Genomic DNA, 15814 nt, shown 5'->3' with positions numbered 1-15814 from the left:
CATCAAAATATTGTTCGTACTAGCAGTAAATTTAAACGGGCCAACATGGTTCTTGCAATTGAAAAAAAAAATAATTGAAAGGTTCTATTCAATAATTTTATGTTTGACGTGCAGTTTCTTTTTAAAATAAGGAGGAAGATAGTGATATTGAAAATGTTTAAAATCGTTATTTAGACGACTGCTTTACCACTTAGAACCATAGAATATTTTATGTTTCAACTGCCATGACTATATATCAGTACAATGCAACTTCTAATGCCACCTTTAATATTTTTTTCAATTTCTTTAAAACAGTTTTTATGAATGTCAGCATCGCTGTTCCTGGTTGTGGAGATGCAGCCGATCAACTGATATAAACCCCGGCCGCAAAATTCGCAAAAAATCCAACACCGGCAACGTAGATATAATATGTTTTTAGTAATATACGTCGGGGTTAGTCTTATTGAAACAGCTTTTGAATTTCAAATTAAACTTTACTATTCTCACATGACATTTGCACCGGTGGTAAAGGAGATCGTACAGAGTTTTCTTCGTTAAATGAAGACAATCTTTGTCGTATAATAGCAGTATAGGATGCACTTGCTATTATGAGGATGCATGATAACCATAACCATGAAACAATAATATATCGTGCGTACAAAAATGAAAGAGTAAGTAAATGAAAATTATTTCTCTGCGAGAAACTCTGCAAAGTTGATTTATAATTTTTTATGCCCGTGACAAACTGCCCGATCGTTCATCAAAATCAAATTATATTGCACGTAAAACTCGGGGTTGCATGGTTATAAAATGTACAAATCCTTTTAACGATTTAGTATGATGGAAAAAATACGAAGAAATTAAACATAAATATATCTAGTTAAACCTTCCTCTCTTTTCATGACTTTAAAAAACTAGAGGTTTGCGAATTTCGAGAATTTAGAAATTAAAGGTTATTTTGTAAAAATTAGCTATAAAATCTGCAGTAGATCTATATATTGAAGCTTCACTATGCAAAAAAAAAAAAAAAAACGCCTCACGAAAATAGAATAGGCAGCTTATAGTAATTGGATGAATTAATGGTTTATGTTTCAGGTACAGCATAGAAAAAAAGATGAAGAGTAAGCGCTCATCAAATGTAACGTTAAATGCCAACAGCCGGCGTCGTAAACGTACAGCTAAAATGAATATGAAATACCAACTTCAGATGACTGAAATGTATACTGTTATAAAACCGCTCACAAAGCAGTTCACCCCCACATGTCAAAAGCACCCCCACATAACATAATGCACCTGTCAATATTTTGCCCGCCCGGGGGAGCGGCGGGCATACACGGGACTTTAGACAGAAGGCAATTCCCGACAGGCGGGAATTAGACAAACATTTGATGTACCAACAAGGCTCTAGGGTGGGATTTAGACAAAAAAGGTTGTCTCTAGGGTGGGGATTTAGACAACAATTTTTTTGAAATGTCAAATTCCCCTGGGTCAGCCCGCCGCCCCCAGGACGGGCAAAATATTGACAGGTGCATAATGAAAACACCTCCCCTACATAGCATTTCCTTTCAATCGCCTGGAATTGCCGAAAACTGGCGATTTCACTCGCTCAAGTTCTACAACAGCTTTGGAACATGTCAAGCCCGGTTCCGCCCCACATGCCGTTTTTTGAAACACACGGGGATAGCTGATTTAGTCATTTTCAGAAAAATGCCCCCCTACATAGCAGTTGCATTTTTTCCGTCAGAATGCGCCGTTGCACTTTTCACAAAAACTACGACACTCGGGAGCCCTAAAATTGGTTAAGTATTAAGACAGTAATAATGAAAAATGTTACCTGAATCGAGAGATTCCGCCGCCATTTTGCACCCCTGCATACCCAGGGTATCGCCACCGTTATGTATGCAAGTACGGCGATACTTCAAAGATAGAGTCAGAGCGCGCGCTTTGTGTGACGTCAAGATAAAGAAAAAAGATTCACCGCAAAGTGAATGAATGAGGCGGGGTTAACCTGTCAGCATTGCTCCAAAAATAGCTTCAGCTTCACGGTTTTTGTGACGTAAAAGAGTAACTCTATCGATTTCAAAAGGAGGAAAGGGCAATTTGATCTGCAAACAGTAGTATTTTTAAGTATTGTAAACTGAAATTGATATCTTGAGAAAGTCGTACAAGAACTCGTATTTGTAAAAACAACAGTATGACAGTTACATAAGAATATTGTATAAAATTGTTTTAATCGATGGATTATCAGAGTTGTTGGAGGAGGGGCTTTTAGTCTTTTTTTACAAATTAACAAAATCTGCATCTTAATATGTTGGCCTTTGCAATAAAGATATGTAGACACTAAATATGAAAATGGCGCGTCGTATAATGGCAGATTCAAATAGTTACCATACTATTTTGCATTCCACTTACTGAAATCATATTACAAGGCTTTGCTGGACATTTTGGTAGCATTTTCATCCTTCAGTGATGAAAGAAATTCGGATGAAACTGGAAATCCCGATTTGAAGGTTCCAATTAAGGTTAAGCATTTAGATCGATGTAAATCCGTTGCATTTTCATTTATTGGATTGGGGTGGGGGAAGTTGGGTCGAGAATACCAAGCTATAAGCAATACAGTGGTCCAGATGTAAACATTCAGCCAAATTATTTCTATCATTGAATTTTGATGTAAATTTAATAACAAGGAAATTTCGCGCTGTTGAAACCTAATTCTGTGTCAAAACGTAAACGTTTTATACCCTTTAAACGTATCATAAAAAAAAACATTCTAATAATAATTATGATTGTCTCTGGTGAAAACGTGATGGTACGATGATGAAATCGCGATCGTGCGATGGTACGATTGTGAAATGTCGATGTAATATCGCGTTTTCATCATCGTACAATCGCATTTTCATCATCGTACAATCGCATTTTCATCATCATACAATCGCGTTTTCACCATCGTGTCATCGCGTTTTCATCATCGTACCAACGCATTTTCACCATCGTACCATCACCTTCCGGTGGTCATGCGCAGTGGTACAGTATATGTGTCAGTAAAATACAGGCCTGATACAATCTCATTTTCACATTGCACTATGTACCTTCTACATCCTAACAAGAATAAGCTGAGTTTGAACAATACCATGTGACTATTACACCCAGCTTTTTATTTACTTTCATGCATACATAAAATACAAAGGACGTGGCCTTGACGATTTTACAGTTTTAATGAACTAAGCACGGAACATTTTGTAAAACATTTTGCAAAACAGCAGAATCTAACTGGTAAATTACGTCTAACAAAATACATTAAGATACATTCATCTATTGTTGACAAAAATACAACTGTACGAGACTACGCATTTCTATCCGGAAGGCGATGGTAAGATGGTGAGAACGCGATGGTACGATGGTGAAAACGCGATGGCACGTTGGTGAAACCACGATGGTACGATGGTGATAACGCGCTTGCACGATGGTGAAAACGCGATGGTACGATAGTGTAAACGCGACGGCACGATGGTAAAACCCCGATGGTAAAACCGCGATGGTACGATGATGATAACGCGATGGCACGATGGTGAAAATGCGATGGTACGATAGTGAAAACGCGATGGTACGATGATAACGCGATGGCACGATGGTGAAAACGCGATGGCACGATGGTGAAACCGCGATGATACGATGATGATAACGCGATGGCACGATGGTGAAAACGCGATGGCACGATGGTGAAACCGCGATGGTACGATGATGATAACGCGATGGCACGATGGTGAAACCGCGATGGTACGATGATGAAAACGCGATGGCACGATGGTGAAAACGCGATTGCACGATGGTAAAAACGCGATGAGTATTTTTTTTTTTGATATTCAAACAATTAAACATCAACTTGTAGTTCATAAAAGGAGTGGCAATAACTACTACGTATTTTCTGATATATTCTTTTCCATCAAACCTCGAAGCCAAACAAAATCTATTTATGTATAGCCTAGTAAAATATGGCTAAGATTTTGTCAGCATTTGACCGTATTCATATTTAACACTCAGATAAAACTTCTACCGTTTTTATCAATATATGTATTATTATTATTATTATTATTATTAATTAAAGTTTTTTTTAAAACAGACTCTGGGCGGTCATGTTTCGGGGGACCCGGAATCTAAACTTTTGTGCTAGAGCTATTTGGAATTTGGAAACGGCACCGATCTTTCATATTTCATACTCCAGTTAATTCATATCACCTGGTTTTGTTTCCAGCTAAACAAATTAAAAAAAAAATACAACCATATCTTTTTAACACAGGAAAAAAAAACAACAAAACAATTGGGTCTGCTTACACAACCTGTCTATATAGATTCTAACCAGAAGGTACTCTCCGCAAGATATTGACAACTTTCCCACTTCATGGAGCGCTGTGTAGCTAGTCGGGCTGGAACTGACATCTCCGGATTCCGGGAAAAGTGTATTTAATTTTTCACGAAACAGTTGAAATGGGCAATAACGCAACACACTTTTGAATAAATGCTTCAAATAAATCCTACAAACAGACAATGTGAACTTGGTTGAAAAACACTGGAAGAAGACGTACATTTTAACTGTGCTTAAACTTCCCAATTTTCATAGCACCCGGTAGTCAAGGAATTTTATATCTTATTTTATTCAAAAATATAACATTTTCAGACTTTTAAAACAAAAATCTATGAGGACAGAACGAGCAGTCAAATGCTTGATAAGAAGTATCTTTTTTTCATTACGCTTTTTTGTGTGTAACATGCAATACAAAATTAGAATACGCCTAGAATGAAATTAATGTTGTTGAAAACTTTTTTTGTGATTAACTTATTTTTCCCTAAAATACAAACAGTTGTTTGTGAAATTTTGGTGCACAAAATCTGCGCGTGAAAACAAGGGAAATTTAAGACAATACCGAATTTTTTCGTTCATTTTGCAGTAAAATAAATTTATAGGATAATTTAAGATTTTATTTAAAGAAATCTATAGAACAACAGTTTTGTAGAAAGCTTTTGGCTTGATTTTCGCATAAATACCTTACCCTAAATTACTGTTGAACAAAATAACCCGTAAAAACGGTCGTTAAAACTCGGGCAGTTATGACACTGAGTGTGTCATTACGACAAGAAGACACAACCAAAGCCTGACAGGATTTTCCTGTGATTTTGCAGGTGCTGAAAAAAACTCCATACGCTACTAAAGTAAAATAGTGCTTTCAAGAAAAACATCTGTTTTATCTTATTTCTTCCAGCAATTGAAGAATTCGGTATACAAGAAAAATAATATGTCACTAGTTGAAGGTGCGGATGGCAATATCTGGTTCGAGAGTAACTGTTTTGCGGTAACTCGTCAGAGCCTCGTTACAGCCTGAACAGTTACCCTCAAGCCAGATATTACAATCCGCACCTCCAACCAGTGAACATTCTCTTATTATTATACATCTTACTATCAAAAGTAACAAAAAAGCCGTTGAAAACAATCATTACGGTCGCCGTTGACGCAATAAAAGTCACGCGCCATAATCATTATGGTCCAAGGTAACCGGAAAGTCAACGCGTTCTGACGTTAACGTCATAAAAACAACGCCGGGGTAAAAGGGTGCTAAATCGTTTTCTGAACGATATATATGAAGATAAGTTTATATAATACAAAAAGGTCAATAATAGGTTTTTGTGTACTTTTTATTCATAATAGAACTTTAACAAATATGCAAACCGCTGTACCGTTTGTATAATATTATTTTCTTCAATACATCTTATCTTAGAAAACAACGTATAGTTTATAGTTATTTCAACGTTACACAAAATACTTGCTTGAACCTCCCTGGTGAAGTTCCGTTCTAGATTACAAAACCATTCTGATTGGCTATTTTTATATATATAGGAGGGGTCATTTTTATATTTAGCCATTTTGGAGCATTACAGATAGAATTTCAGGCTCCTGTGTACAAACTAAGCATTTTGACCGGTCCTGACCTTCGACTTTGCTTGAATATTGTATGATTAATATAGACGTAGATCTCTTGATATTTTGAAAAGTTATGTGGGTAAATCAATTTGAAAATACTTTCTCTGTCATCATTACAAATAATTCTATAAAATATTACCTCGAACGTATCCATTTCTTGAAATTTTCTTCTGTTTACAAACTGTCATGTGAAAATACGGGCGCCGCCATTTTGTTACGTCATTTCTAACATTTGACGTCATATTACTCGGAACAATTATTTTAACGATAACGGCTGTTTATCGCCCAATGTCAGTTAAAAGAGCATTTTCATATTTTTGCTGTCCCAAGCCTTTATTTTTAAAAGTATGCTACACATGGTGTCAGCTTGAGCATTTAATTGCAGAATAAGACCAAGTTTATCAGTATATATCGTTTTTACCAAATTAAAAACTGATTTTTATGAAATATTTAACAAAAAGTATTTCAAAAAATGTGACATTTTCAGTGTCCTGGCTGTGGGGCTATTGTAAGTACGAGGTCAACTGAGTATAAATTGGTTATTTATGACACCGTTTTATCCTAAGATTAAAGAAATAATGTTTGGAAAACATACTAATATTCTTGTATAGACTGTAATTGTGATAATTTGATTTTCATATGTAATACTTGGGTATCCCTGAATCTCACGTAAGATACGTTAACATATTTTGTGCCCGTGAGTCTCGTATAAAGTAATGTCATTTAAACATGGATTATACGTATATGACATTTGCTTTGGTGATTTTGAATGTCCACAATAGTTAAAGGAGTAATTCTTTTTCAATCAGGACAGTGAGAAGTCAACAATTTCAAAAGTTCAATTGTTGCGTTCATTTTACGTAAGATACGTTAACATTGAAGCAGCTGGATACAAAAGAATAGCATATATAGCATAATTCAGAACAGTGTTTCTTCATAGTATGTGTTATTTTAAAAAGATATAAACTTGTACGATTAAATAAGAATGCATGGACGTTATATTTTCATTGAAAACCGAATTGTTAGTAAGATACGTTAAAGTAAGATACGTTAATATATTTGTTGAGAATTCGTTTTCATTTGCGGTAAAATCCAATATTTGGCTTCCATCACTGCTTATACCCTTAAAGAGTGTTATTACATCCAACAGAAGTATGCGCTGACGTGTGATCTTCAAAGTTTTACAAGCGGGAGCATTTAAATTTCGGTATTTTATGGAGGCAATAAACACACAGGTACAACGGTAAGTTATCATGTTAGACTTATTCTTTTTGCATTTCATGGCAGTATGTACCTTATATCTTATTCACAATTGCATTTTTAAAATCAGGCATGAGTTTTGGTGAAGAAAATGTGAAGAAACAAGTTTAACGTATCTTGCTTAAATTTAACGTATATTACACATGGTATCCAATATGTATTACATAATTTTTAGAATATTTAGCTAGGTTGATAAGTAAATGCATGTTTATTAAATCTCTAAAGGATTAAATTCATACATTAAATTAAATGAAGATAGTTTCGTTGGTTATAAAAGAGGGAATTATTGCTGGTATACCTTAACGTATCTTACAATTGTGTTAACGTATCTTACTTTTATCAGAACTTTGCAGAAGGGACAGCCTTAGAAATAACCTGAAATGCTGAGATTGGCAGCATATGAAAAAAAGAAATCTGAAGTTAGAAAAAAAGAAAACTGTCCATGAAGAGAACCTATAGTTTTTCAAAGAAGAGCAAGTACATATATTGTCACACTGAGGAAGTATAATGTTTGAGAAAAGCACAACGGAGTACATCGCGACTCATAATCAAGTTACAGTTACAAAGTTACAAAGCTGGTCTTGAACATGACCAAAGTGCCAACAAAAAAGAGGAATTAGCTTGATGAACACGGAGACCACAATGGGAAAGGAAGGCAGATGAAATGAACGATGTCCCAATTAATATAGTTAGTTAGAAGAAGAACAATAAACAGACCGATGATACTTTAATGCAAAATAATTATGTCCCTGAGCGAAATTCCAACGTTGAACAGTTCAATTTTAGGAGAACAGGATGAGAATAAAAGAACCAGAAAATAAAGAGGGTGCGAAGGTATCTTTATAGAGGGATGTAAGCATAAATATAAATTTAAATTATTTAAATGGCCGCTTAAACCAGAAGTCGATTTTGCATAAATTGTTCGCAGTATATAAAATACCATGCACCGCAAGACAAGAGGAAGAGACAGTTCAAGTTTCATGATAAAATACTACTCATACTATCAATATATGGTAATAAATTGGTCATTTACTTTGAAATACACTTGTATTCATTTTACAACAAAATATTCTTTAAAAATTAAGATGGTGGTTATTGCGTAAGATACGTTAACATAAGTTGAGCTCGGAACATTGTAATACATTGTTCTGTACGAAGTTCAATGCTGGACTTTTAACAATACCTGAGCCATAACTTGGTGTAGAAATAATGTACTTAACGATTAATGTGGTTCTATGAGATATATCAATGTTTTGTTAATTCTGAAATGATGTGTAAGATACGTTAACAAGTTCTTTTCATGGCTTATTGTGTATCATTTATTAGACTTCTAGAATTTTGATTTGCCGTGGCAAAGTCACGTTGTGATGAATCACTCATTTCATGTGTTCTTTTGGCATGAAATATTTCCTTACCCTATGTCATAGTCCTTGGTAAGATACGTTAAAGAGCGTATATTTTATCTTAAGGAAAAATATAAACTATCTGGCACATAAAGCAACAGTCGATTTTCACTTTGTGAATGGAAAAATAGTTAATTGATGTAAAGTCGTTGTTAACTTTGAATAAACTTAATTTTTTGTGAGTAGATAATAAACGACAGACAACAAAGAATTATATTCTTATTTCTTTTATTTATTCATCAATTTTAAGAGTCTGACAAAAATTTAAATCAAAAGTCATATGGAATCACATACCATGGAAATGTTACCATGTATGATATGAACTAAATTTAATAATGTGTTTAAAAATGAAAATCTTTGTTATACCTTTAAGATGATTTATAGAATATTTAACGTATCTTACAATGGGAACTATATATGTTTGTTCCAGTAACAGTCATGAGTTAGTGATTGCACAGACAGGGCCCCCACATGTGTTTTATTAACGTTCAAGGGTTATTTCTTCAGTTTGTTTCAATAAAATTCGAGAAAACACAAGTTGATTTTCATTCAATTCTTAAAATGAAAATGTCCCTTTAACTGACATTTGGCGTTATGCTTGACGCGGCTCAATTATCTTAGCAACAATACTGCTCAAAGAAGCCATGATGTGGGTATTTTCATTGCCGGAAATTCCTATCTTTTGAACAAAATACTAGATAAAAGGACTTTTCTCATGAACCACTTGATGGATAATCAAGTTTTATTTTCTATAGCATTATCATCAGGCTCTCTCCATTTTTTGTTTCAAATGGGGGATGCGTTGCACCTTTTAGGGGCCGCTAGAGCTTAAGATAGAAATGAATTCTTCAGTTGTGATCGCTAGCATTAGCATAAGGTCCTCTCCCAATGTTTTTCAAATGCTTAACTTCTTTTAGGAGCCGCTAGATTTTTAAGATCATAGAAATACGTTTAAACTACTTCTTCTCAAGAACCCCTTGATGGATCTTCATTAAATTTGATCTGTAGCATCAATATAAGATCCTTTCCAATTTGTTTTCAAATGTGTGTGGGGGGGTGGGGGAGGCGGGTACTAGGTCCCTTGTATGGGGCCGCTAGACCTAAAGATAGAAAGTTTTATATATTTAAACAAACTCTCTTCATTAACATCTTCATGGAGCTTAATCAAACTTTGTATGTAGCTTTACTGTAAGGTCTTCTCTCGATTTAAATCAAGTTAGGACACTTTTATGTGCAATTAGAGCTTAAAATGGAAATACCATTAAACATCTTCTCATGAGCCGCTTGATGAATTTTCATCAAACTTTGTCTGTTCCATTTTAATAAGATCCTGTCCGATCCTTGTTTCAAAAGTGGGTGCTTGGCCAATTTTAGGGGCCGCTATAGCTACAGATGGAAATAAATTTAGAAAAAACTTCTTCAGGTTTGATCTGTAGCATTATTATCAGGTCCTCTCTAATATTTATACAACTGAGGGAGCTTAGCATTAAACGACTTCTTCTTATGAACCGCTAAATGGATCAGTCTCGGTCTGTAGCGTCATAGTTTGGCCCTTGTCCAAATTTGTTTAAAATGCTTGGCCCCCCTTTAAGGGCTGCTAGACCTAACATAGAAACTGCTTTAAACGACTTCTTCTCATGATCCGCTTCATGGATCTTCATCAAACTTGGCATGTAACATTATAAAAAGGTTCTCTCCTAATTTTATTTAAATAGTGGCATCGGTCCCTTTTACGGGCAGCAAGAGCTAAAATATAAATATCTTTAAATAACTTCTCTTCATGAATCGCTTGATGCCGGATTTTCATCACATTTGGACTGTAGTATCAAAATAAGGTCCTCTTTGTTTAAATGAGGCACTTGGTCACTTCAAGGGGTCTTTAAAGTGAAATGTAGGATTGTCACAAAACTTGTTAAAATAAACCAATATTGTGCTTTAAAATATCACACGGAAACTTCAAAAATATTACATCATATTTAAGGTACTATGCGCCACCTAACGATTTTCATAAAGGACTGTTATGAAATTTTGCTAAATTAAAGCTGACGATATTTCCGATGTTTAAGAATTGAAGCTGTAACTACAAATACAAAATCAGCGTAAGCCAGGTGAATACGACTTTTGGCTATAATGCACTGTACCCCGGAACGCGTTTCCTGTTTCAATAAAAGGACTGTTTGTTTTTCTATGTCATGTATAGGAGAGCATTTTCTCGAAATCATTCATTTATTTCAAGAATTTCATGAAATAATATCTACGTTTTATCATTATTGGATTCAATATTATTATAGCCACAAATATAAACAGAAACTGAATTTAAATTAATGGATGTTTACGAAATAAATATAAAAACATTGTCATTTTAACTGGGGGTAGGGTAAGCGCCACGGTAAATAGAGCGAAATCTAAAACGGCGACCCCAATTTTTCTTTTACGGAATCGATAGCGATTGAAATTTTGCACGCTTGTTCAAATTTATTAGAAAAACTATCTGGCAGTTTCTTAAATATGGGCGTCTTTACGCAAACGTTTGGGCGAAGCTCGTCGTCAGTTTTGCGTGTTTTGCGTTCATAAATCGTTTGCCTCCGATGTGACGTCGAAATAAACTTGACAAATTATATATCATTGGAGAGATCATTTTGATACAAACTTGAAAACAAAGAATTTTTGCCGTATTTTTGTTGTATATAAAAAATCTTAAAAACCTGTCAGGTACATCATTTTGCGCTTTGCTGAAAAATGACATTAGTGGTCATGTTTGAAGATTTACAGCTGCAAAACTGATAATTATAGAAAACTGAAAAGAATACCAGTCAATCGGAAATATTGTCAGCTTTATTTTAGCATAATTCCACATTTTATTTTAAATAATTAAACTTCCAACAAAAACTCTCTCCACACCCCCACCCCCGTCGCCACCGATGTGTCTTTATTACACTTCCGGACAAATCATATAACTCCCATCATTCAATAAATCGATACTTGGTCAGCTAATCTAAACTCCGTCTCTCATAAAAATTAGCCAATTGAAACCAGGGCACCGAGAACGCGTCACGCCCTATCAGCCAATAAAAACCTATGCGCTCGGTTTAATTACAACAGCGCCAGAACGTCGGTTAATCAAAAACTTATGATCTGAGGCTGAAATTAAAACCTATGATCCCGACTGAAAACAGGTTTTGGCCATTTGCACAAATATTCTGAGAACCTAGTTTCTCTGAAAAACTTGTGATCTGAAGTGAGAACCTAGGTTCTCACCTGAGAACATAGGTTTTTGGATTTATTGTGCATTCCGCGTGCCATACGCTATCGCTTTTTGCTCACAAGGGGAGAAAACGCTTATAGCGAAATTGACTTAATCGTAGTATTTGCACACTTCCTTCCCCTGATAAGTGAGGAAAATTTCTCAGTATGGTTGCATGGTTGCCATCAGAAAAACTATTTTCAGTCTTATTCAATAGCTGTTCGAGTCATTTTGCTTCCCCACATTGAGAAAATTGTCAGTTTCCAATATATTTGTTTTCCCAAAATTCTGATCTTTGTTTTGAATGTTTTTTTTTTTAAAATTTTTATTTTGTAGGTTATTATCTGATTGCTGATGAATACAGATTGGAAGCTGAAAATTTATTTTGGGGATTTTCGAAACTGTCTTCTGGACGATTACTGAAGTCGCAAATTTGTCACATCACCTGAACGGCGAACTGTCACACAATTCACTATATATCTAGCACTTCAGAGACACTGTTCCTTATATACATTGATAATCGGTTCAATACCACGACGTCTGTGATAAATGAGTGGTTTCCGACAGTGCCTAATCCATTCCTCTTACGGAATTTGAATTTATGTCATCGAGTCAGCTTTTGGACTAATTTCTCTATAATAATAGATCTACGAAGAACCCGAAATAGGGCTATTTTTGCTGGTATACACTGTATTGATTATGATTTATTTCCAAAACTACATGTATCTCGTTTGCAGTGGCAACGAATGCTTTAAGCATGTTGATTTTCTTTATATAGTTTGAAGACCCGTCACAACGTATTGTCCTACTTCCGCCCCACCCCGTTCCTACTCTGATAATACAGGAATATTACAGCTGTACTACAAGATGGTGGACAATTTAGGCCCATCCTGGATTAATGAACAATCAATCCCTTTTCAGTATAATTTTAAAGACAAAGATATATAACAATCTTAAACTGTAGAAACAAAGTGTTTTTGTTTGTTTTGGGTTTAACGCCGTTTTCAACAGCTTTTCAGTTAAGTAACGTCGGGCATTTAATCTTACCAGTGTTCCTGGATTCTGTACCAGTACAAACCCGTTCTCTGCAAGTAACTGCCAACTTCCCCATATGAATCAAAAGCGGAGGACGAATGATTTCAGACACGATGTACTTTATTAAACTGGTACAGAGAACATACGCCCTGCCCAAAGATCGAACTCACGACCCCGCGATCCAGCCTCGACAAAAATAAACACTTCTTCATTAATTTAAGGACTGTATCAGAAATAAAAAGATAAGAATAGAGATGAAGGAGCTTATATACGAGAAAGACTAGTTGTCGCAGCGACAGTGCAGAAGCGAACAATTCAGTAGGCGTGAAAGTATAGACAATTTGTTTACATGAGAGTTCATAACACCGAACAAGATAAACACAAAATAATAGCTATTTCTTAATATCTTAAGTTCACTATATACTATGATTTGATATTTAAAGGAAAGGAGAAATGTTTTGATATGTAACGGAACACTATGATTCGTCGGTGTTGTTTGTATAATGATTTGAAACTGAAAGTGGGTATTCGAACAAATGCAGAAACTTCACAGAGTTTTCTGGTCATAACAATACTCTGTACAGAAGACTAAGGATACGTCGGTACTCGGACCCTAATTATAAAAAAAGTAGATATTACAACGCCGACGGATTTTGTGGACGCCGGCGGCATACGTTCAGAAAAGGCCTTATTACGAAAATTGAACATGTTTTGATGCCTAGTTACTGCAGTATTCTGCACCGAAACAATGAACTGCAGTGGAAATAAAACGTCTGAAAACGTTTAAAATTGTAATTTTGGTCATTTTTCATTTAAAAGAAAGGAGGCTCGAATCCTTACTGCTGTACTTCACAACATTCTGGAAGGCTTGAGAATGCATTGAACCATGTCGATATATTGCCGGTATGTTTGTTCAATAAATAGTACATTTTTGTACATACTTCCTTGCCGACAGGATGCCGACGTCATACGTCAAAAGAAGGCCACATTACAAAATTGGAACATGTTTTGTTGCTTAGATAAGTTGTATTATTTACCGAAACGATGGACACGAGTCAAGATTTGGTCACCTAAGGTCATCGTTGGAGTCAATATAAGATACAATATTAAATCCGTTTTAGCCTTTTTTGTTGCATCACGTGCAGACGAAAAACAGTTAATCTGATAAAAAAAAACGTAATTTTGAACATTACATTTCCAGGCGTCCGAAAACGGGATCGAATGCATTATACTGCTATAATTCACAGGGTTCAGTAGGGCTCGAGGATGCTATGAGCAATTTGGATATATTGCTGGTATGTATGCCCAAAAAGTAGTAGATATTAAAGTGCCGACTGATATTTAGGATGTCGACGTCATTCGTCCAAATAAGGCCACACTACGAAATTGGAGTATGTTTTTGTGCTTAGATACTGCTGTATTCTGCACCGAAACGATGCAAAAACTCGAGCAAAGATTTAGTCAGCTGAGGTAATCGTTAGTCTTAATGAGATAAAATATCGAGTAAACTTTAGCAATTTCTGCACTGTATGCCGACGAAGGACTCATTCAGTCTGTGACTCACTCCAGACCTGGAGCGCCTGTATAAACTACAGACTCCAGTATATATCGACTTTAAACAATTTGAATAAAAAGTATCTTAAATGTATATATTTTGTAACCATGGTAATCCTAACCCTAACCTTTAGTCAGTATATTATACACTAAATGCGTGCGGAGATGCAATAATATTTGCGTATTTTTGCCGTGCGCTGAAATTGATAATAACTTCTAGACATGCGCAGAAGACCGCTCCAAGTCCGCAATGAGCAAGATTGTTATGAAATTGGAACATGTTTTGGTGCTTATAGATACTGCTGTCATCTGAACAGAAACTATAAACTCGACTTAAAATCTATTAAGCAACATGTGCATTATGTGCCGATGAAGAACTGCGAAATATATTGAAATTAATAATTTTTAGTTATAGGGCCCTACACGGACTAAGATCAATCATTTGAACAAATTTCAGATGTCCATGCAATAACTTTACTGTAATTCTGACCAGTAGAGATGTTGACATTGAGGCAGGCTGATGTTTGACAGATGCAAGATCACAATTAGAAATTGTTGACGGATGACGGACTACGCACAATGCACGACGGACGACAGACATTAAGCGGCCACAATAGCTCAACTTGTCACTTTGTGACAGGTGAGCTAAAAAGTAGAGATCTGGAAGATCTAAAGGTGCATATGTTTGTTGGTGATAGCAAAACGTTCCACATGCTGATTTTCTATGTCACATACTGATTCTTTTTTCTTTTTTAAGCACAATGCATGATCAAATTAAGCTACTTATTCAAGTGCTAAAAAAACTACTGTTGTTACCAAGCAAACGCACAATCAAAACCAAAGCTGCACAACTTCACTTGCTGTTTAGCATTTCATGAAGTTTCAGGTCTCTATGGACTTATCAACTTGGTTTGAACAAGAGCTGTCAGTGGACAGCGTGCTCAACTATTCTCAGTGCTTGATAGTATAATATAAGCTATGAGTAAAACTTTAACATTACAATAAGCATATTCTAAGTCAAAAAGGGGCCATTATTCAGTCAAAATGTTTGATAGATTTGCCTCCTCGTTTTAACAGACTGGGGTCATGATGGTAAACAAGTATGCAAAATTACAAAGCAATATTTCAATGAACTTTGAAAATATTTGGGGTGGTACATTTGTACGACGCTCATGCTCACGCCGGAGCAAGTAGGATAGCTCCCCAATCCTTTGAATAGTCGAGCTAAAAACTGATAAATTCTTATGTAAGAGGTATCTTGGTTTGTAATGTCACCTTTGACCACTACAATGGAATAATCAATCATATAATAATTGACAACTGTAGACTAAAACCGTCTCCACTTATCGTCTGGAAACCATTACA

The sequence above is a fragment of the Mercenaria mercenaria genome, chromosome 7, assembly GCF_021730395.1.
Source record: "Mercenaria mercenaria strain notata chromosome 7, MADL_Memer_1, whole genome shotgun sequence".
Taxonomy (NCBI): domain Eukaryota; kingdom Metazoa; phylum Mollusca; class Bivalvia; order Venerida; family Veneridae; genus Mercenaria; species Mercenaria mercenaria.
The sequence above is the reverse complement of the archived record's forward strand: the minus strand, read 5'-3'. Positions refer to the sequence as shown.